Here is a 22,880-nt window from a genome sequence, read left to right as displayed (position 1 = left end):
TGATCCAGCATAATGACTTTTGTTGAAAAAAGCTCTTTCCACAATGGACAGCCTTGTCTTGTGCCACACTTGTTATCAGCTTTAGACAACACAGGAGCAGAATATGAACATGCCAGCGAGTAGAGTAATCCTTCCCCTTTTTCTATCAGGTTTTGTCACTGAATCAGGGCAAAAAACCCATTATACTGAAATGATATATAAACAAATCAATTTTTTTTGTTCATGCATGGTTTCACATAACTATTCCTCTAGCCCAGAGAAACAGGCACGAAATTAGTTTGGCTGAGTGCGGCCGTTAATACACTGAATTAGTGGAACCGTTTGGGGAAAGTGATGGAGAAATCAGTTTTTTATCAAAGAAAAGGCAGCAGAGTTAACTATTCAACCGCGCTTTATCACTAAATTAATGACTTCCTTTCTCTGTGCGGTGCAGGTCTCCAGCAAAGGTTAAATGGGTTCAACCTTAAACATGACCTGCTTTGGTTCTTGCACTGCAGCGGAACAGAGTGGACAACTCAAGGAGTAAAAGTTCAAACTGTAAAAGTGAAGGAAACGAGATATTGAGCCTTCTGTTTTCCAGTATCTGGTCCAAATACGGTAAAGCAAGCAATTTAAAAATTATTTGACAAGAAGCAAATTGGCACACAAGTAGAAAAATCATCCGGAAACAAGACAACAGCATTAAGAGCCACTGTCCTGCCCAGGGCATTGTAGTCTGACAAAGACCTCAAAGCTGTGTTTCTGGTGAAAAAGCAGAACAAATGGGGATTACAATATTTGAGGAAATAGAGCCTTTCAGTTGACCTACATCCCCCACAGAGACTCCAAATTATAATCCCAGCATACATGCTCAGCTATTGAATTTTTAGATTCTGTATCAACACCATGAAATTGTGTTTGATGGCAACTAAATGGGCAAAAAAAGGAGATTAGTGGCAAGAGATGCTGACAGCACTTAACACATATGGAGATTGAAATGTGACCTTACGGCTCGTGATGTTATTTCATTTTATTCCAACTTGACAGCTTTAAATCAAGACATTTACAGTTTGTATATGAACTCCCTCTGTAGACCAGAACATAAAGCTAAAAACACAAAGAAGAATCCACCTAAAGCTGCGGGCTTAAAAAGAAAGCCTGAGACACATTAAATCATTCTTTACCATTTAGCAGCAGCCTCCAAGGTTTTGATTAGAGTACTCATTGAACCCTGCACTTTAACACTCCAAATCAATTAGATGAACCAGTGCACACACACACACATTTCAACTGGTTAAATCGAATAATGATTTAATGCATTGCCATCCTCTGGCAAAGTCCAGCGCAATAATCGTATTCACACACACAAACAACATCCATTAATGGCTTTAGTGATGGTGCTGTAATTGCTAAAAATATGCTTTTTAGTGAGCTAAATGCACAAGAAGTGGATTAAACTGCATCCTATGGTTGTAGTTGAAGCTGTCTCTACTGGGAATCCAGTTTGAAGCTTTAATCCGCTTTTAGTTTATTTATTGTAAATATATTTCTTGATGAGTATGAGAACACAAAAAAAGGAGAAGTGCAAAATAAAGTCACACTTCCTTCTGTTTTTCTTTTCTGAGTCAGGAGTGACCACAAGTTGGAAGCAGTTATGCCACTTGTAGCAGCAACACATTTAGAACATGATTTAATTAGTCTCATTTTGAAAAAGTTTATTTGTAAATGATTTATGAATGTTTGCAGGACATTTGTGACATTGATAACTGCACGTTTGACTTTACAAACTTCCATTTATTCCTCCCTACATTTTACATAATATTCACAGTTTCTTTTGTAAAGATAACCCTTACTTAATCAGAAAAGCCTACATGAGATTAAAACTCTCTATTTCAAGATTCCTTGGCCAAAAAAGGTACAATAACAAAGAGTTACAGACTAACAAAAGATGTATTATCATGCCTTATTTTTTCATGTCATCTTATATGTTTTATAGAGACAGGTTTTCCTTTGCTTCTGCCCTGTAAAACACTTCCCTTGATATACAAAGTATTATATCATTATTATTGACTGTTTAAACATAACCTCCTTTGTGTTTGTGTGTGCAACAGAGAGAGAAAGAAAGAGAGAGAGACAGGGAGAGAGTGTGTATGTATGTTTACGAAGCCTCAGGAAATACCAGGACAGACACGCTGACTCTCCAGCACTTCGGGCCCATGTGACTGGAAGCACACAGGCCAGATTGTTTACATGTTTGCTCGGGGATCGCGATAACAACATTTGGTTCGAGAGAAATATCAAAGCAGAGCTCAACATCTGAATCCAGGCCTGTCACTGGAGGTGTGGTCCGGTTTGGCCGCTTATCTCTTATTAAACTCTTGTTTGCGAGCGATCAGCCATCCTGCTGATTTGCATGATGACTCTTGTGTTTGTGTCCCCCCGTAGCGATCCAGCGCAACTAGCCTCCATTGGCTTCCTGCTCTCATTATATTAACATAATGCAGATGCAACCAGAGTCAGTAACCTTGCTGTTGCTAAGCACACACGAAAGCTGCGAGAGCTGCAGTGCTTGACAGTTTTTCTTTACTAACCTACTTTCTCGCTACATGCCTCTTATATATCAATACATCAATGTATCTATATATATACTGTGAGGCGTAATTTTGACTTCTGAGGATTTACAAGACTTTGAACTGAAATTGTATCTGCATATTTGACACCAGCTTTTTCACCTTGAAGTCACAGATTCAGTCAAACTATGCACATGTCCAGACCTTTAGTACTGACTCAAGTTTCCAGCCTTTTGTTTTTACTCTTTGGCCTTTTACTTCAACAAATTGTCTCCACTGATTAAGAAACTGCACTGCAACAAGACAGAAACTCTGTCTTCTCTTCAATAAGAGGAGAGGTTTCTGCTGTATTTGATTATTAGACAAATGTAAATCACACAACAAAGACTTTTTGTCCACGATCAAGAGAACACCAGGGCAAAAAATCCCCTTTTCCTAACGAACACGAAAACATTTCCAATCCATCGAAGTGCCGTCCTGTCTCGTGAAAGGTCAGTGGAAACCCGACTACTGATCATTACAGAACTCAGCCTTTTCCTCGAGCTGCAGAAGCTAAACAGTAAATATTGTGAGGAAAGGCTCTAATCTCTTACCTCTTCATTTCCTCGTATAACAAATATTTTGTTAAATCTTGTTACCATGGGTTCATGCATGTCAGTCTGAAACAAAATGTTCCAGATTGCACAGAATGAGAGACGAGGTAGGCATAAAGATGTGTACGATCCTAGGTGATGAATTTCAGAGCAAAAAAAACTGGATGCTGCCATAAAAGGCTCACACCCATCGTTCCCTTTGTGTTTGTACCTGGCACGCAGCGAGCTGTCTGGCTGGACTTTTGTGCATTTTCTGCTTTGATAGCCTCACATCACCATTAATCTCTCACAAAGATGCTATTATAGATGTCATTAAATGTGGTGTCCAGCAAAACGTGCGAGCAGCCAGTCTGAATAATGAATTCCTCCTGTTCGTGCTGCTTCTGATCAGAGCTCAACCCGGCAACACGCTCTGTTATGATTGGCTAAAGCAAGGTCAGGGTCTTAAGAGACCTCGCTCTAATATCCAGCAGCAATTAGTGGCTGCTGCGCGGGTGTTGCACATGTTATTATGGGATCAGATAGTGAGAGTGACCGCAGGTAGAGATTTAATATTGTGTTTGTGAATGCTGTCGCCAGGCAAAACGGTTTATTGAAGAGCACACAGACAACTGGTTACTCAGCGGTGATCACGTGGCTAAATACAAACACAGTTTCCATATAAGGCCGCGTTCAAACAGATACAGGGTTAAAAAAAACCAAAGCCTCCTCGTTCATTTCAGTGAGACCAACTGGATCAACTTTTCTGCAATGCAATGTCATATGGTAACACATTGCAGTGGCCAATCACATACGTACGCACGCAAATCCCTGGTAGATTACACTGTAACAGGAAGGGCTAAATTCTACAGTTTACATTCGTCAAGACAGAGGAGATCATGATGGCTGCTGTGGGCTTTTCCGCAGCTTTAAAATCCCGCCTCAAAGAACTATACATTATTAACACTATACAGCTGCAGTCGTTCCCAGACTTCTTAAAACAATGGCACCTCATCGCAGTAGCCCAGTAGCTTTCTGTGTTCAATCTGATTTTAGTTCAGTTGCTCAGATTTGTTTTGAGCCGCAGACTGTGTTGTCGCTACTTCTGACTGCTGGCTACCTGGAAAACTCAGGAGCCGAAAAAACGTGTTGCGTTACCGTGACAACCAGCACATCCTCCCCAGGACAACAGTGTGAGAGTCAGCAGTGCAGGGAGGGGAGGAAAACCGACCATTCCCATTGGAATGAACAATGCAAGAAAAACACACAGTCATAAGAAAAGACCACTGTCTCCATCAAAACACAGAGGCAACAAAGGAGTCAAACAGAATGTTCCAGTAAAATGGCTGAGAGATGGACACTGAACAAGCTCGCCGTCGACTCCCTATGAGTCAGTCCATTGTGAGGCAAACAACACACAAGTCGAGTTCCCAGTGAATCAGAGCAGTCAGCTGCCATCCACCACCTCAAGGCACGGGGCCAGTCTAGCACAGGGCCGCAGACATGTGACCAGCTGTCTCACACAACCGCCGTTACTGTACCGCGTCTCGCCAGTCAGGGCTGAGGACAGAGACACGGACAGCGAGCTCACAGATGGGTCTCTCTAACGGATTAACTTTAAAACATGTTCGAACAAGTTTTCACAGTTTACTCAGTTCATGCAGATAATATACTGCTATGTTATCGGAACAGAGGCGGCAGGTGTCTGTAAACCTATAGATGACTGCAACTTGTGATTTACAGTGTGCTGTCAGGAGGGTGCAGTGACCTCAATACTGCAGCGGGAGTTTGTCTGAGGCCTAGCTGAGGACACCAAAATATATCCCTCCACTGCAACCCCCTCCTTCCACTGACAGCGATACTCTGCACCACACGTGCAGCTGTCTAAATATTACTTCTCCCGTCTTCTGCTCTTCATCTTGCCATTCCTCTGCTCCTCTCTCTCTCTTTTTCTGTCCCTACGCGAGCTCGCAGCCGCTGAGCGGGATGAGTTTAGGAGGGACAACTGTTCCATCGGCACAACTGGGGATGTCCACATTTGGTGCTGCGTTGTCATGTCAACAGTCTGAGGCAGAAGGGCCGAGGGCTGGGAATAACTCACCTTCTGCTGTCCAGTGTTGAGCTATAACCAGCCGCACACCTGTGGTACCAATTATCTTGTGGCTAACCACAATTAGATTATTTAAAATGTAAATTACATTCTCTACAAGGCACTGCAGCAGGCAGGCAGTACCTTTTTTTGCAAGTACAAGTCATCACTAAATCACTGTATGCAATTAGGCTTTTAATGCAATTCATATAAGAAGCCAGACTAAAGCTAATCTCATAAAAGGACAAACAGCGCCATAAAAAGTCCTCGGCTCTTTACTTCATTACTGGCTCAGCTTGCTCTCCTTATGCAAAGAGTCCCCAGGTGCATGAATGTTTCATGGCCACCCTGCTGCCTGCTTCCCTCTGCTCAGATTCAGCCTTTTCTCCCTCCTCCCAGAGGAAGCTCCAACTCCACTGTCAATTGCACTCACTTACACTCTGCTACCGTCATCATCAGCCATTAGTGGGGGGGTGGGGGGGGCACATAAGACAGCTGTTTTGCCTTGATGACTCAATCATCCCCTTCAGTGGGATTAGCATCAGTATCATCATCCTCATCATCGCCTTTGATCCCAAAAATTACCAAACAAGTCTAAAATTGATGACTATCAGCCCGTCTGCCACAAATTCCTGAGTGTTCAAAAAGATCCGACTTCATTGTAGGACACTCAATCATGCTGTAGACCATGAAGAAATAAATTGGTAATATCCACCATATTTTATATCAACGCTTTTGAAAGAACCAAAGAAATAAATCAATAATTTCACAGTTTATAAGGTAACAATGTGCTGTAAACCAAAAGGCTGTCTGTAAATACTAAAATATCTGTTTTTCTTTCATGGCTAAATATCTGTTGATCAGTTTCAGATCTTTTCACTGAAATAAAAAATACTATAAAATCAATCATAAGTAAATGTTTAAGTAAGTATTTGTAGCTAGCTCTGTAAAGCCGAGGGGAGCTGACCCCTTTCACATAGTCATTTGATAGATCGCCATAGTAAAAAAATACTGATTATAGCCACTTTAACTACCTAATATACTGTTGAATAGTTCTGTAAAAATGCTGTACCTATACCTGTCAAATAAATATAGTGGAGAGAAAAAAATCTCCCTCTAAAATGTAGTGAGGATCTGGGCTTATATTTGTCCTCCTGCTGTAAATACATCTTCAAACTGCGCCACTTGAATGGCAGTCAGATCAGCTGATGGGCTAATTCAAGGCCCCGCAGCGCTGCCACCACTACCATCATTTCATTAGCTTTAAACAGACATATTACAAATAGAACATTTACCAGAAGCTGTGTGGAGTCGAGTCGAGCTTGTTGGGTTATATTCTGCAACAAGAATGTACCAACCTAATGAGACCACAGTAACTGCTTTCACTGTCAAAGAGAAATGCAATAATATGGCAGCATTAGGGCAGAAGAAAGGCTCATTAATGCATTCATATTTCAAGACGCGGCATCGAGGTAGACCATTCACAAGCCAACAGCATCTCAATGCCAAGTGTTCTTAAAACATATTACGCTTATGCCATTAATTAATTTGTTGGCTTGTGAAGCGTAGCTTATTCAGGCTATTCATCACGAGCAGGAAATTGACAAGTAACCCGCGGAAGGCATGTCGAAAGGGATATTCTTCAGAAGGGCAGGTAGCTTATACAAAAAGACACAGGAGATGTAAAGGAGGCTCCGAGATTCAACAGGGTCACAGAGCGGTGGGGAAGTTCATCTCGGAGCCAAGTGTTGCTTAATGGCTTCCTCCTGCTGTACGTCAACTCAGACCATCAGAGCAAGCTGTGGAGAACATCTGTCCTGAGCACACAGACACTTTGTACCGCCGCAGTCACCCTGTCAATCAAGCATGTTCTGGCATGTCACTGACTATCACCAGCAGTTGCGATCTGAAGACACGAGGACACACTGGTTTGAGGAGTGTCCATGTTTGTATGTGTCTATGAGAAAGAGGGGTTGACGCCACGTCTATTTATAGTCCAGTACACTGAGTTCTGCCTCTGTGTTATGCTGCTCTGTTCCTACGACAGGCACCCGGGTCATCAGCAGCTCCAGCTCTGCTCCCCGACCCCCGGCCCTCCACCTCCTACATCAGTGGGAGAGACTTACAAGATTACTAGGCGGCAGTTTAGGGGAGGCTATCTGGAAAAGAAAAAAAAAGAAAAAGAAAAAAAAAGAGGCGCTTTCTTGACGGATGCCATGTTAATCCAACCTCTTTCTCTCTCCGGTGACTAATGGGCTAATAATTCAGCTGTCACCCTGGAACGTTATCTCGTGCTTTTTCATGGGAAGGATACCACCCCGGAACGTCTCCGCCACAGTCTCAGTCCTGGAAAAGATATGCCTTAGATTCCCAAATTTGTTTTTCAACTAAAGGTATTATAAAGACAACCAGTTTAGATCAGATGAGCTAGATGAGATAATAGATGGATCTCAAAGAGAACCTGGCTCGAGTGCCATCTTGTCATGCCCAGTTACTCACCCAGTAGTGTACAGGAAAATCATCTTTCCACTCATCTGCTTCACGTCAATACTGAACCTTTGAGTTAATAGTCTGCACCATCTCTGTCATGGTGACACAAAAGCTTCAAGGGCAAAATCCTTACGAGTGGTTCAATTCATTCCACACAGTTTTTTTATTCAGATAGCTTTGTATTTACTTTTTGTTGTTTGTGTGTGTGATTATTATCAATTTAAGTGAGTTCCTGCATTTCCCAGAATGTTTTTGGACGCTCTCACAGACTGAATTTGATCATGTTACATCCAGCCGCTGGTAATAAGTGGAGTGAAAATATCTGGAGAACCCACACTGAACCTACAACGTGTCTCGTGGATGCGCTGCACTTGAATCACTGAAAGTACTGTTTGTGTAGAAACTGATTTTTGAGTCAAATAAGAGGACCTTTCTCTTAGATTCAAGGGGAAGTAAAATACTTTTGTACAACACTGCTGGTACTGCTGGTTTAGGTAACAACAAAAACACTCTTCTATCACTCTCCATGGTAGCTGCACCGAAAATATCCTGGTATCATGTCACATCATGTATGTTTGTCTTGTTATCTACCGGAATAAAATGCACCAGCAGAGAACAAAATGGCCCAGAAATGCAAAGTAAAGTACCGTCCCAATGGCTGATTTTCTAGTTTCCAAGACCATGTTAACATATGGAGGGCAAACACATATGACAAAATAATGGCAAAACAATGACATGATGCATAAATTACACAAACAAATGTAAGATATTATTAAAGAAAGCACCTAGTTTGCATATAACTTCTGGCTTATGTGATTGTAATAGCAAAATAAACATAGTTAGACGGTTTAAATAGTACTTTGGCGAATACTTTTTCCTTTTTTAACTATAATGACATTCTTACATTTAAAAAGAAATCATGATGATTATCATTACAATGATTACAGATCTTCTTTTGCCTTTCCAGGCGCTTTTATCTTCCACTATCTGTTGTTGTTTATAACCCTGAAGTTACAGATAGCCTGTCTGTAATTTCTGTTTTCAGGCAGTAAATGCTTCACAAATGTTGTCCGGTCTGTGATGTTTGCATGACAAGCTCACCAAAGTGAACTTTTTGTTGTAATGGAAAATTTAACTCACAAAACGAATCTTTCAACCTCTTATTCAACAGCTTATTCCAACCAACGTCCCACTTTGAGTGTGAAAGTTAATTCTGTTTTCTACATTTTTCTACATTTGTGGTTTCTTCACCCTTGGAGCACCTGCTTCAGGAAACATCTATGTATAGACACCACAACAGCCCCATCACGGTTATCAGTTTAACAGCTTGTCATTCAGACCTCTGGGTGTGTGTGTTGAATGTTAAACTCTCACTGCTCCGCCATGTGCTTGTTTAATAAAGTACTTCCACTTGACTCAACACTGGTCAGTGGAACAAGGGCGTTGTGATTGTGCCTGGGCGTGAAGCTGCTGCAAAGCATTAATTTGGCCGAGGTCTTTTTCATCAAAATGCCTGTTATTACATCCAACAGAAATCTCTTCAGAACAAGCGTTCTCTCCGACAAGTGATAATAATCCTTCTAATAGGCTTAAATGTTTTGAAACTTCAAGTTAAGTGGCAGGCTCCGCTCTCTTTGTGCAGGGGAGGTGGACATGTGTGCAGAGGCAAGGGGCTCCGAGGCCAGGCCCTCTATCCTTCCTGTTCAGTTACCAGAGGCCTCACACTTATCAGTTCCAGATCTCACAAGAACAGAGAGAAAGAGAGACCACTGACAGGAAGGGGATTTTTTTTTTTTTGTTCCTTTAGCGAGGTTAACAGAATGTCTGCACCCCTCACATTTCACAGAGGAAAGCAATTATTCATCAGGGCTCACACTGGCGCAACAGAGACAGAGACCAACCTGGCAACCTTCAGACATCAACCCACTGAAATGAAACTAGATGCCAAAACTGCACAGTGCTGAAAGAACTAGTCGATTGATCGATTAGTTGATCGACAGAAAATAACTCAGCAATTTATCTAGGAAAATTTGCCAGGCTTTCATTTGCTGATTTTTTTCTGTTTTATGTCATTGTGAACTGAAAATCTTTTGGTTTCGGACAAAACAAGCAATTTGAAGATTTTCTGACATTTTATAGTCGAGAGATTAATCGAGAAGAGCTTAGTTACAGCCCTACACACATTTCATCTCTGGAGGTTGTATTTGACTATCAACCTCAGAGATTATACACTTGAGACTGTTGCTATTTCTTTTGACGGCAGCCTTTCCATCAAACCCAGCTAGAATTTCCATCCACAAAAGGCAACCTTACGTCAACAGCAGGAGGGAAAAAAGAGAGAGTCATTGAGAGAGAGAGAGCCGACTGTGTAGTACTCATGTCGTGCCCCTGTTCATGTCATATCCCCTCCTCTCGTTTCACTTGCTCTCACTGTCTACCTCGCCTGACATTTCCACAATAATCACTTTGGTTTATCCCACTCAGCTGTGTGGCGGGCAGATGTTTGTCAGGGCACCGTATTTCTCAGCATTCACACTGCTCTAATCAAGATTAACCACTCTTATCTATTCTGTGTGTGTGTGTGTGTGTGTGTGTGTGTGTGTTGGATGTCCCAATTCCTAATCCATGAAGCCATAGCTGTATTGTATAATACAGTGGACGAACCAATTACATTCCCTTTCCGCGACATAATTCTCCCTTTTAGTGGAACTTACACTGAGCTACATATTGCATAAGGATGAACCAGAGGCTTGCTAGTCATGACCTTCTGTGTGTGTGTGTGTGTGTGTACATTTGACTGCATATGGACCTGGATGTCGGCAAAAAAACATAAACAGATGCAACATCTCAGCACTTTGTTACTCAGAGCCCCCCAGGAGCCACTAATGAAATCAACATGCCCTGTGAGGTGAGCCGACGCTGGCCACACACAAACTGCTGCCATCTAATGTTTACCAAAGACACTCGAGCACAGTGAAGGACGGAGCATGTCCGAGCAAACACAGTTGTAGTCTTTAAATCACTGTAGTGACAGGGGAGGCAGATATCTGTTTCCAGTCACAAGCTTTGTTTAATTCCAACATCTTTTCCAGAAATATTGCAGTGAAAGCGATATTTCAGGTAATTAAGAAGGTCCTTACAGAGCCTGGTAAATCTTGGGGATTAAAGAAAAATGTATTTGTGTACACAGATAGCCAATTTGTGCTCTCAAAATTATTAAATTCTTGCACACAAATTAGTAATTCCTGCTCTTGAATTTCCAGAAAATAAAGTTAAACAATATTGTTGTTACCCGCCGTGCAAGAGGTGACTACTCACAAGGCTACTTGGTGAACTCCTGCAGCTGGCAAGCTCTGGCTAACACGTTAGCACGCTGGGGACTTGGTAGTGCTAATAAGCCATAATAGCTCTCCAAGCTTCTTTTTATTTTCTCTCTAATGTGCCGTTTACTCCTCTAGGGTATTTTGTTGGCAGGGTTGTATATCAAAAAAGAGTTATTGATGCTCTCTGAGCTAGCTAGCTTGCTAACTATCAGCAAGCAAGCTCATTTTTTACAACAAACATTCTTCTTTTGTGAGTTTATACGTCGACAGAGGAGGGTTAGGCTCAATAAAAGTGGATGGTGCGAGACAGCTAATAATGTACGATGGCTTCCTCCATTTTGGACTCTCTGGATTCATTCACCAAAGTTGACATACTAATGTAGCAAGCCTTGGATAGACAGTGGTAAGCTATGTGCAACTGATAGCAGCCAAATGTACTATCACAACTGTATTGAAAAGAGTGCAGAGGACAAATTAAATGAATAACATGAGCATGAGGCAATGAATTCACTGTAGGCACCTCAACGCCAAACTGCTAGCCTGCCGCTAACATTCAACCTGTACCTTCAGTTTCTGCTGCTAGAGTAACACTGAGAGCATAAATGTTTGTGCACACAACTTAAAACAACATTTAGCCCTGACACCTGCAAGGCTCGACAGGTCCCACCACATACGTATAAGACAAGAAATGACTCACCTGCGTTGACTTCAATCCTTGATTCTTCACCACGAAGGACCCCCCCACCCATTCACACACCAGGAGGAGAAACTCTTCAGCGCCTCACGTCTTCTGCCCCTGAGAGAAATCAGAGGAGAAAAAAGAAAAGACATCAATCACCTGCTGTATTATCCACCAATCTCCAAACAATGAATTATTACATATGCATTTTTCTTTTTTTATAAAGCCCACTCGCTTCTCACCGATTCCTTTGGGCTCTGAGTGGCTTCCATCTGTGCCTCAACATTACGTGATACACGTCTTCCCCGCACGGATAAGCTCCTTCACGCTATCATGCCCATGAAGGACGAATCAAAAGAGCAACCGATACTTCGCATGATCAGTATGGTATCATAAACATCCACCACAGAGTAGGTTCACTGCCATGGCACATTCACAATTCACTCCCGATTGACAGATAAGCCTATTAAGAGAGGCCTTCGCGACAGCTTTGCACTTAGCCTGCGCTGGCAGGGCTCATATGTATGCCCAGTGACATTCACATCCTTGAAAATGACCATATTAGTTATTGGTGAAGTTCAAAAGGTGATAACCAACGTGTGAGACACCATTACAAATAAGCCAGTTAAAGCCTTAGTACAATAACCCAGAATATAAAAAGAGCACTAAAATGCAACCAATTTTTAAATCATGAAAATTTCATTTATCTCACAGTTAATAATCGTGTCTTATCTATGTTCGCCCAAGCAAGTAAGTAGACAGACTTAATTTTCCTTAGTGAATTAATCTTTGTGAGTAGTTGTAATTACTAGCATAATAAGCATAGGCTGGAGCCTAGCATGTGTTATCTTTCCATAAATCACAAGTAACTCTGCTTACATCTGACAGACACTAAGCCAACCAAAAAAACCCTGTTATGAATATTTACATTGCAATAATTTCAAAATTCGAACGAGTGGCTGTGAATGTGGAGGAAACTGAGACCATGTGATTTTGTAGTTCCACAGTAAGTCAAATTTTGATGTTTACAGATATTATTCAGGTCTTCATGAGAGGGCGAGTACAGTGTCAGCTAAATTAAAGTCCTCTTTGAATGAACAGTCTGGGTTAAAGATAGTCAGCTTTCAGAGGTAGTGCGGCTCTCAGCAGGTGACAGAGTAGAAACAAACTATTGACCTTTTCATTCGTTCCTGGACTGCACTCAATTTTACCTTAAAAACTCTCTCCTTTGTTCAAGGAGCACGACACTCATTTTCATGGAGTCAAAGAAAAAGTTGCGCTGATCGGGACGGTAGAAGAAAAGATTGTATAAAAATGTCTTAAGGGAGTTTTCTCTAGCTTTGTGAATATATGTGTGCAAGTATGTGACAAATGCCTTTTTCCCCCACCCCTCCCCTCCTTTATCCCCTCCACCTTAAAGTCTACAGGGTATCACTTTCATCAGGCGTCTGCTTAGCGACACACAGCATGCTAGCCATTTCTATCCCCAACCAGAACTCCTTTGGCTTCTCCTGAGCTCATGCTTTGGTTGACAGGACAAGGCTAATGCTCCAAATATAAAAACTGTCTCACCACAAGGTGTATTTTCACATTCAGCAGGAGAAGGCGGTCCCTTGTGCCTCACACTTTTTTTTAATCCTCTTTTTTTTTTTTTTTTAATCATTGGAAGATTTTTCAGGCAGCATTTCTCCCCTGTTGGAAGTGCCGCACTCTGAAAAGAGAAAGTGGAGGAGCGCTGGGGGCTCAATGGGTCGGGAGAGAGGAGGAGGAGGAGGGGTTGATGCTGGGTGCCTCCTTTTTAAAGCCAGATTCTCCCCAGATACCTCTGTGCTATTCATCAACAGCTTTTCCAGGGCTGTGAAAAATCAATGTGCTCTGCACTGCAAACAGTTCATAATGACGGGGGATGGAGGGAAAAAAAGCCCAACTGCAACAGAATTGATTTGTTTAAGTACAATAACACGGCTCTGCAGCGCAGTGAGGAGGAGGCTCGGGCGCCCAGACAAAGACTGACTGGCAGTATGAAACCACAAGCAGTAATTGACAAACTGCTGGCAAAGTGCAAATCTGAAATACAGAAGCCTGTTATCTAATTAAAGGAGTTTTTCTCCGAATTACCACCTGACAGAGGGAAATACACGTTGAGTCTCAAGTGACTGCACATCTTCTCTAAGAAAGAGTAAATGCCAAATAAAGAGTTGTATAATGTATTCATAAAATACAACATTTCTTTATTGTAAAAGGTTGAAAAAATACTACATTTCTAAAAAGAAAAATTGAAACTGGGATCTGAGGTGTTCTTTTTTCTCAAGTGCACACAACAGATTAATTGCATTAATGATTTATTTTCATTATTGATTAATTGATTCAAATGAAAAAGAAAATTGGAAAACAATACCCCTCACAAGTTTGCAGAGCTCAAATTTACGTCTTCAAATTGCTTGTTTTGTCTGACCAACAACTGTTAACTGTTAAGACATTTAATTTACAAAGATATAAAAACAAAAAAGCAACATATCTGAAGCTGGAACCAGCTAATTTGCTTGATATGTAATTTAAACGATTAATTAATTACCACAATTGCTACATTTTCTGGAAATCGACTAATTGATGAAACAAACATCACACATTCACATATTTTCACACACACACACACACACACACACACACACACACACACACACAACTGCATGCGTGCAACTCGCACACAAACAGATAAACACACGCACATTATTTGTACTTTTGGCAGGAAGTCACTACATCCCGAGCCAATTCAAAGCACATGCAGAGAGGGTTTGATGTTGCATAAAGCCAAGTCATCACAATGTTTAAAGATGACACCAGGCTTCTCCGAGAATAAAAAAAAAAAGCTTTCACAAGGTGAGATTTTAAACCTCCTGATACGGCAAAAAAACAGAAGCTGGGAGTAAATTGTGTCAAGACAGGCCAGCACAATAAAACATTTCTCCCGGCCTCTTTTAAGCCGGCCACAGAGGTGCATTTATCATTGTTATTATTCCTTCAGAGAGGCCCTCCCAGGTTTAATTGGGTCCTCATGGAGTCAAAATCCCCACTGTCGCTGGAGCCGCCGGAGCTGGACAGACTCATTCCTCGCCAGTCAGAACTGGGTTTTACTGGCTGTATGAAGAGCAGTCATTCTGTGCAAAGTGGCCACGAAACCCGCTGGTGAGTCAGATGAGTGGTGGGAGCTGGACGCCACCCGCTAAGCCTGGACAATGGCAGGAGCGAGACACCTGGGGAGAAGCTCTCACCTGGCTCTGCTCTCAACTCTGTGGGAAAGCTCTCGAGAGCCACAGGCTGTCCGTCCACCCAGTCAGCTCTCTGGGGCTATTATTCCCAGTGGGCCACATTTGCATTTTAACTGGTAAATACAGTAGGTTTTTGAATGCGCCTGGACGTGACGCATGTGAACAAATGGAACAGGAGAAGGATTAAAGAGGTTTTTTTGGGGCTCAATGAAAAAAGGGAAACAATGAGCTAAAGTGATAAAATAGCTCAGACACAAACATGCAGAGCTACTTTGCATTTGTAGTGTGGAAAATGTTGTTAGCTGAGTGAAATTAATACTTCCTCAAAAACGTTGCAAAATATTCCTTTTTTTTAAACACATATCTATTGACAGATATGTAGCAACGGTTCAAAGTTTCAAAAAGCAGACAAAAACAGAGAAATGTGTGAAAAGGAACAGTTTTAATCACACCAATATGTTCTCAGTAAATACCAGCTCTGAAAATTTTGACCTCCCGTTCACCTCCCTCAACAGCGCTCCACTTCCACTTGCTGTTACCTTGGCACAGAAATCACGACGCCTCCTTCAGGCTGCTTCCTGTTGTTGATACGCTCAAGACAAGCAAGATCAACCAAGATACGCATCTCTGCTTTTCAAAAGACACTTGAAGTCAAAAGGAGGAACGCTGGAACCGCAAATGTAGGAATGACAATCTCAGTCGTTTGTAATGATTTTCAGCAGAGAAGCAGGTTTTCATTTTCAGAGGGATTGTGTGGAAACACGCTGGCAATCATCTCGCCTCACAGTCAGTGTGTTTACATATACACTGAAGTGATTATAGACAAATTAATTAAGAGGACTGACTTCTACAACTGTCATGTAACACTTTAATTGTGTTATCTTAATGGAATTAAGGTTAAAGGTTGATCAGTCTTTCTAATTACATGTTTTGTATAGACCTTACAGCTGCAACTAATTCATTTCACTACATGAATGCATGTATGTACTGTGCGTACTGTACTGTACTGACACCCAAATCCAGGTAAACACATATTGATTGAACATTCCCCCAACACACATGCTGCTGGTCTCAGAGGACATCCATATGGAATGATTACATTAGACAGAGTCACATCTTGTTGTGGGGCACAGCCAACATCAAGCGTATCGCTGCAGTGAATGAGTGCTGTAGTGATGATTACAGGTTTAGAGATAATGGTTTTTAGTGTGATACATTTAGAGAGCATGAGACACCAGCTCAGTTAGCTCCCCAGTCTTCACTCTCCACTGATTAACACAAATGCCGGCGCCTAGTTAACCACTGCTGCTGTAATTATGTGGAGCCTCACACACAAACACACATAACCTATACAACACACACAGGCAAACACACTCAAGTGCAAAACAGTGCTGTCGTATACGTGTTTTGTGCCACTAGATCAGCATCACAGCAACTGCCAATTATGTGTCTTATTCATGCAAATGCAGGTAATTTTCTTCCTGCTGCGCATAACTTCCCAATGTGTTTGCCCTCTAGCATCAATTGTTAGTGTTGTGCATCGCCTAAACAAGTGGAACAATTGAATGAGGTGATCCCAAAAAGGCTTCTCTTTCAATTGAGAATCATTTTAAAAGGTTAATTTAAAGTTTTGTTACAACAAAGTCCAACAGGACAAGGAAAGAGCCGTCAGACGATCAGACAGGTTGTAAACAAGCCGATAGTTTAACCACAATACCACTAAAACTGACGGAGAGCGCATTCAAAATGTCGCTAATAATCATAATAATAAGTCCCACCCCTACTCTGTCTCTGATTGGCTGACCCTAACCCTGAACACCCTAACTTTAACCAACCTGACCAACAGAGGCAACGAGTACAAGCCAATCAGAGGCAGAGTTCCAGGGACGCAAAGGAGATGAGAAAAGCTGTGAGCGCCCAACTACGGTAAGTATGGTAAGTCAAAATTAAACCAGGAAGTCAGTCTGTGAACTGTGACGTATGGAGACAGTTGGTTTGGGTAATCATTTTCAGGTCACACCAGAAAGTGACACACTGAAGTTTATCACCACTTCCTAAAGACATAGGCTAGATGCTTGCTAAGCTAGCTGACGAGCTAACGGCTAACATGCTAGCCAGTCAGGAGCAGGCTCATGCTATTCAGTCAAAATAGCTCTCTTGTCATTTCATTCAAAGAAGTGTTGTTGAAGAGTGGAAAGCTAGCTAGCTAGCCCGTTGTTATTATGATTAATGATAGGAATAATGGCAAAAACCATGAAAATAAGACCCAAGTTGTATGAAACCAGAATTTTAACTTTAAATACCTCTTGTTGTTCTATTTCAAAAGGGTGAGCAGATGCTTATGTGAGTCTTACATGAATTGATGGCTTCAATATTATTTCTCCTCCTCCTCCTTTCTCTCTACAGTATATCTTGTTTCAAAAGCGAGAGCAGCCCAAGAGGGCGCCTGTATTTTTCTTCCTTTGTTTCCAGTCTTTCCCTATCAGAGCGAGAAGGTGGTAGCAACTCCCACGAGGGAGATAGAGATAGAGGTGTAGGCTGCTGGCAGAGCGCTAAAGCAAAGAAATGCTGCACCGTCTGACCACAGACATAAAAATTATGCCCCCTTACCTCCCCTACCTCCCCTGCTGTGTCCTGCTTCATCTGCAAAGCAAATCTTGTGCCCTGCAGCCAGAGATTCCTCTTTGGTCACCTGGCTGTTCTCACCGTTTCACCGGCCCGAGCGCAGGAGGGTTTACGAGAGGTGAAAGACTTCATAATGTAATGGAGACAAGCAAGACAGAGAAATACAGGGGAGATCGTTCTGAGCCAATTGCAAAGGAGAGGTGGGTGTAATGAGGCCTGATCTGTCACAAGAAAGAACCACAGACCTGTATTTGCATTTTCAGCCCCTTTCTTCATCTCCCTCCCTTATCTTTTCTTCCCTTCCTTCTCGTAATAAGGAGAAGGAAAAAAAAAAGCAATGAGAGGGAAGAAAGGTGGGGAGCGGACATATACACAGAGGAATCCAGGGAGGGGAAGGAGAGCACATTACTATTGGGAGGGAAAAAATGATTAAAGGCTGAGATGAACACAATCTGCTGGTTCTAGAGGAAAGAGGAAGGAATTTCCAGAGCCAATAATCAAAGCATCACAGGGAGACCTGCCTCTCCCTGCTATTCAACCATGACCATGCCGGCAGCAGCACATTTTCTACATCCGCCCTTTTACACTAGCCTATGGCCTGTGTGTCTCATGCACACACCGTCATTAGTGGGTCTATGATATTGATTTTTAGAACATTGCTACCTTCTAATTACAGGAAATACAACAGATTTTAAACGTGCGACTCCTCAGGATTGTGATTGTTGCAGCTAACCGGGTAAAACAGTGTTGAGATGACTCAGTTGCAGAGGACTCTCGAGGCAAAAGGGAGAGGAGAAAGAGAAAGAAAAACAGCAACATCAATAATGAAGTGAAGGAGACGGGGGGAAGAAAACAAAGCCGTTCATAACAAATGAGAAAACAGGCAGAGCGTCTCATTGCTAGAGCGCTAACGACAATCAATTAGCAATTGCTCATGATCTTGGGTGCGTCGGAGTATAAGGTGTCTTAATGAGTCCCATTTCCATTAGCTGCTCAACTCGAGAGGCATAAGGAGGAGGCTGCACCCACCAGCTCCTCCATCTCAATGCCTAATGACTGCGAGAGTGGATTACTCCATCAATTCCTCGCTTCTCTTTGTTTATCCCCTGCGTAAATAATGGTCAACCATTACAATGTATTAAGCGAGCCACTCTACGCAGAGCGAATGAGAGGGAGAAGGAGAAGCACAAGTGCTCTGACGGCATCCTCCAGTGATCTCTAGGAAATCTGGGCGGGGGGTGAGGGCTGGTTTTTACTGGGAGGTATGGCTGGAGAGTAAATGTGTGAGGAAACAAAAAGGTAAAGGAGTGCCATATCTCATAAACACCTCATGTAGTCAATCATGTTGTCTTACAGGGCCAATTCACCCAAATTACCAAAAAAAACTGATTTTTCCATCACAGGAACCTTTCCAGGAACCCTGGAACCTTTTTGGGGATGAGCAAAAGAAGCAAAACAGTTTAATTTGCTCAATATTTCCATATGTATTGAAGCAGAAATAAACAGCCAAACATTCAGCACATTGTTGCTACTTGGAGACAGACAGTCTGGCTTTTCTAGTGTCTCTCCACCTCTGCAGGTCTCCTTTACAGCCTCAATTGAACATTGCTATTTTGTCATGTGCGAAAAATGCCTCTCCAAGTCATCATTTTTGTATCTGGATTCATTTCCTAGTCTTCAATGTTCTTGAGATGCTAACTAGAATGCACAAAAGGGTTTAGTTCGTGAACCAGCTCCATGAGATATTTGTTTATAAAGGGCCAATAGGGACTATTTCCTCTGTAGAAAGTAGTTCCAGTGAAAACTGTTCACAGCAAGGTGTGTGAATAGTAACCAGGACATTGTTCACATACTGCTGTTGAATATTTCAAATGTCATTTTCCAATTTGAGCATCACAAGTGGAATTCCATTCACCTCCATTCATTATACTGGGGTTTTCAGAGACCTGAGCAAACAAAAACCAAAACTCTGCATGGCAAGATATCACCTGGTGGTAAGTGCAAAAATGCGTCATTTTGTAATTTGAGTGAAGCGACCCTGTAAGAAGGTCACTTTTACAACTCCACTCGTCAGTGACAAAAGAGGGATGGATTTGAGTCTTGTGCAATCAACACTACAGAGAGGTTTTTTTGTGTCATATGAGAGAATATAATGTTCCTCTGTTGTTGCAGTGCTTTCATTCTAGATTGCACCAATCAATATTTCACCCAAGGCTTCATCACTCCCTTTCTATTTTCCTCTCTCTTTCTGGCACTCTCCGGCTTTCCTCTTGTGTCACAGCACCGGACAGGATAAAAATTAAACGCATCAGCAGAAAAACACACAAGTGGAAATGATCTCGCCGTTCCAGCCGCTCGGGTCATGAATTCAGCTAACTGTGCTTATCACAGGCTGCCGCTATTAGTCTTAATAGCTGCGGTGACAACCCGCCTTGAGAGGAGATGAGCTCTGCTTCCCAGGGCTCAACCACAGACAGGTGATTCTCATCTGCGGCCTCTTCATGTGTCATAGCGAAGGCAACGCTGGCTGAGAAATGTCTGGCGGCTTACCGGAGCACAACATCAGAAGCCGGCAGGCCAATACAGACACCAGAGCCATATGTTCTTACGCACTCGGCATCAATCAAGGACAAATTAAGAATTCAATCAAATGTTGATCACATTCATGCTGTTCCTTAGTGGTTATCTTGAATTATGAGGATATAAAGACCCAAAATAAACACACAAGCCAAATTACATACACACTGTATACTAATATACAACATGCTAACATACACTGTGTAATAAGAATTCATTGTATACTGTTTGTGCAGTCAGTACGCAAAACGCCTTGAGCCACTGTTACTGTGGAGATTAAACCAATTAGAGGCACAAATTAAGAACGTTTTATTGTTGCATTGGGAACCACATTTGCTGAATTCATCCAAAACTGAACAAAAAGTAAACTGCTAAATGTCTTTAGTGGCACACACATGCTTTATGTACACAGGCTTGTATCTTTTGACTTTTTGTCAAAGAACAAGATGTTTTCTAACAAGCTGCTCATCTTTTGTACCAATGATTAAACTGGTTTTCTTGCCCATCCAAGCCTTGGAAGTGCTCCAACTGCCAGTCACATTACATTATCTATGGAGAGAAGTATCAGACTTTCACTTCAACAGCCTTGGAGAGCAAAAATAAGTCCTCCTTTTCACTACTGTGAGTCCAGCGGGCATCCAAACAACAAATACAGTATTTATTACATTGCGTTTTTGTAACACCACGCACAGCTCTGCAGGGTTTAATGCAAACACAATCATTTATTTTGCTCAATGTGAGAGCACTTCATGACTACAGTGTAAGAGGGAATATTGCCAGGGCCAAGAAGTGTATGTGGCACAAGAGTGAGTGTCTTACTGAGAAAAACGATTTTTTTTCCCTCTGAACTAAAGGTTACTTGCTGTAGCCTGTCGAGGAGCCGTGCTGCGCTGCCATTGAATGGGACACACAGCCTGGCAAAGCTGAAGAGACGGGGCGGCAAAGTGAAAGTGTTAAGTTAGGTACCTCACAAAGTAAAACCACATAAAAGAAGCACGTACAATCAGCTCACATAAGAGAAGTCAGCCTGCATCAACACCACCGTACAACAGAAAACCCACTGCCGCTTAACATGAAGCCAGACAAACGCTGTTTGGAAAACAAATGTCAGGACATCTTTTCAGCCAGAATGCTTTCCCACGAGCCAGAGTCCTCCTCCACAAACGACCGAGCTTGTGACTGGGACCATGTCAACGTTGCTTGGTTTGGACAGGGGGAGGGAGGAATCACTTTGATCCACTTTGAGGCATGTCTTCCTTTATTGTCGAGAGCCGGTTTGGGTCTATGGAGGGAGTGCATCCACTCTGTGGCAATGCTCAGGCTAATTTCTTGTGCTTCAAGTACAAATAAGATTAAAGTGTTAATTAATTACGGCAAGTTGGGAGAATTCAATGTTGTTATAACTTCCAAAACCACAACGAGACAGTAGAGGTAGCAGAACCCGTGGCGACCTCTTATCACAGCTGACAGATGACACTGTATTTTACCAACATGACAAAGTGCAGAGATATTGGACAGAGCAGCCTGTAGCTGCAGATCTGTGTGTAGAACAATGGGAGTCTGTGCTGATTTCTGGCCTGAACAATGGCAGGATGACATGGAGCCTGACAGACACACACAGAGCAGCAGGATCTACACTGCAGACAGGAGAGGGAGCTTCACAGAGCAACAACACTGCCAAAAAACATCTCCTCATCTTCCTTTTTCCTCTTCCAACATCTTTTATGTGTTTTGGCACCTCTGGCACTCATAACTCAAAAGTGAGCAGTCTAACTTTGAGCACCACCATGAGCACAACCTTGTGGAGTGAAATGAGCCAGTCATCGCTGAACAATTGGGCATGAGCTACATAAATCTTACTTGGAAGGTATCAATAGTTACCATCCAATTCTAGTGCAAATTTTAACCGACTTTCAAGTAAACTGGCAAAAGAAGATGAGAATAAATGCGCGTTTCCATCCACTACAGATATGCAAATATTTGGAGTTGGACGCATTGAGATAAACAGTTAATTCTCCAGTTGGGTACAATTACACCATTGGAGAAGAAGACGCTGGCATTTCCACATGGGATACATTTCAACAACTAACTAAAATGAAAATAAAAACCTATTTGGGGCCATATTTAACAAAAGCATGTGGGGGACCTTCTAAAATTGCCTCGCGGGCCAAGTCTGACCCCCAAGCCAGTAGTTTGAGACCCCTGGTGCATACCCGTGGTATATTTACATATACAATAAAATAGAAAGAATAAAGAATACAATATAATTTAAACATTAAAATCATATCAAAATAAAACAAAAAACATGATATATATAAATAAATATAATAAAAATTACACTGCAAAATAATAAAATACAAAAACAATAGTGGTGCTAAATCCAGGAGATGATGAAATCTCTTGTCTTCTGTACGCCACTGAGGCGCTCATGTGCTTGTCCTTCATTATTAATGTCCTCGGAGCAGGACTTGAAGCAGCTTTGCTTCTCTTATCAATCATTCATCTGCTTTCCATTGAACACACTCCGATCCTCCAGCGTCAAATCAGACTTGAAGTGGCTAAAGAACCGCCAATCTCAAGTCTTTCCTTAATTAAACAAGGCTAACATGAGCCTCAGACACCTGCTCTCAAAACGATCAACAATGCCACACTAATGTGGAGATCCCAAGCAATCCGTAACCTGTCAATCACACTCAGGCCTCATAAA

The 22,880-nt window shown here is 42.1% G+C and overlaps 1 protein-coding gene across 1 annotated transcript in view; it reads right to left on the bottom strand.

Annotated features, from left to right (window-relative positions):
* The window catches only part of LOC139303206 (zinc finger MIZ domain-containing protein 1-like), a 75,832-nt gene extending 64,012 nt beyond the window's left edge, over positions 1 to 11,820 (bottom strand). The window contains exon 1 of the mRNA XM_070926942.1: positions 11,721 to 11,820. The gene's annotated coding sequence lies outside the window, so the exon portion shown is untranslated. The remainder of the gene's footprint in view (positions 1 to 11,720) is intronic.
* Between the last annotated feature and the right edge of the window lie 11,060 nt (positions 11,821 to 22,880).

The sequence above is a fragment of the Enoplosus armatus genome, chromosome 20, assembly GCF_043641665.1.
Source record: "Enoplosus armatus isolate fEnoArm2 chromosome 20, fEnoArm2.hap1, whole genome shotgun sequence".
NCBI classification, from domain to species: Eukaryota; Metazoa; Chordata; class Actinopteri; order Centrarchiformes; family Enoplosidae; genus Enoplosus; species Enoplosus armatus.
This window is presented reverse-complemented; position numbering and strand designations above follow the sequence as displayed.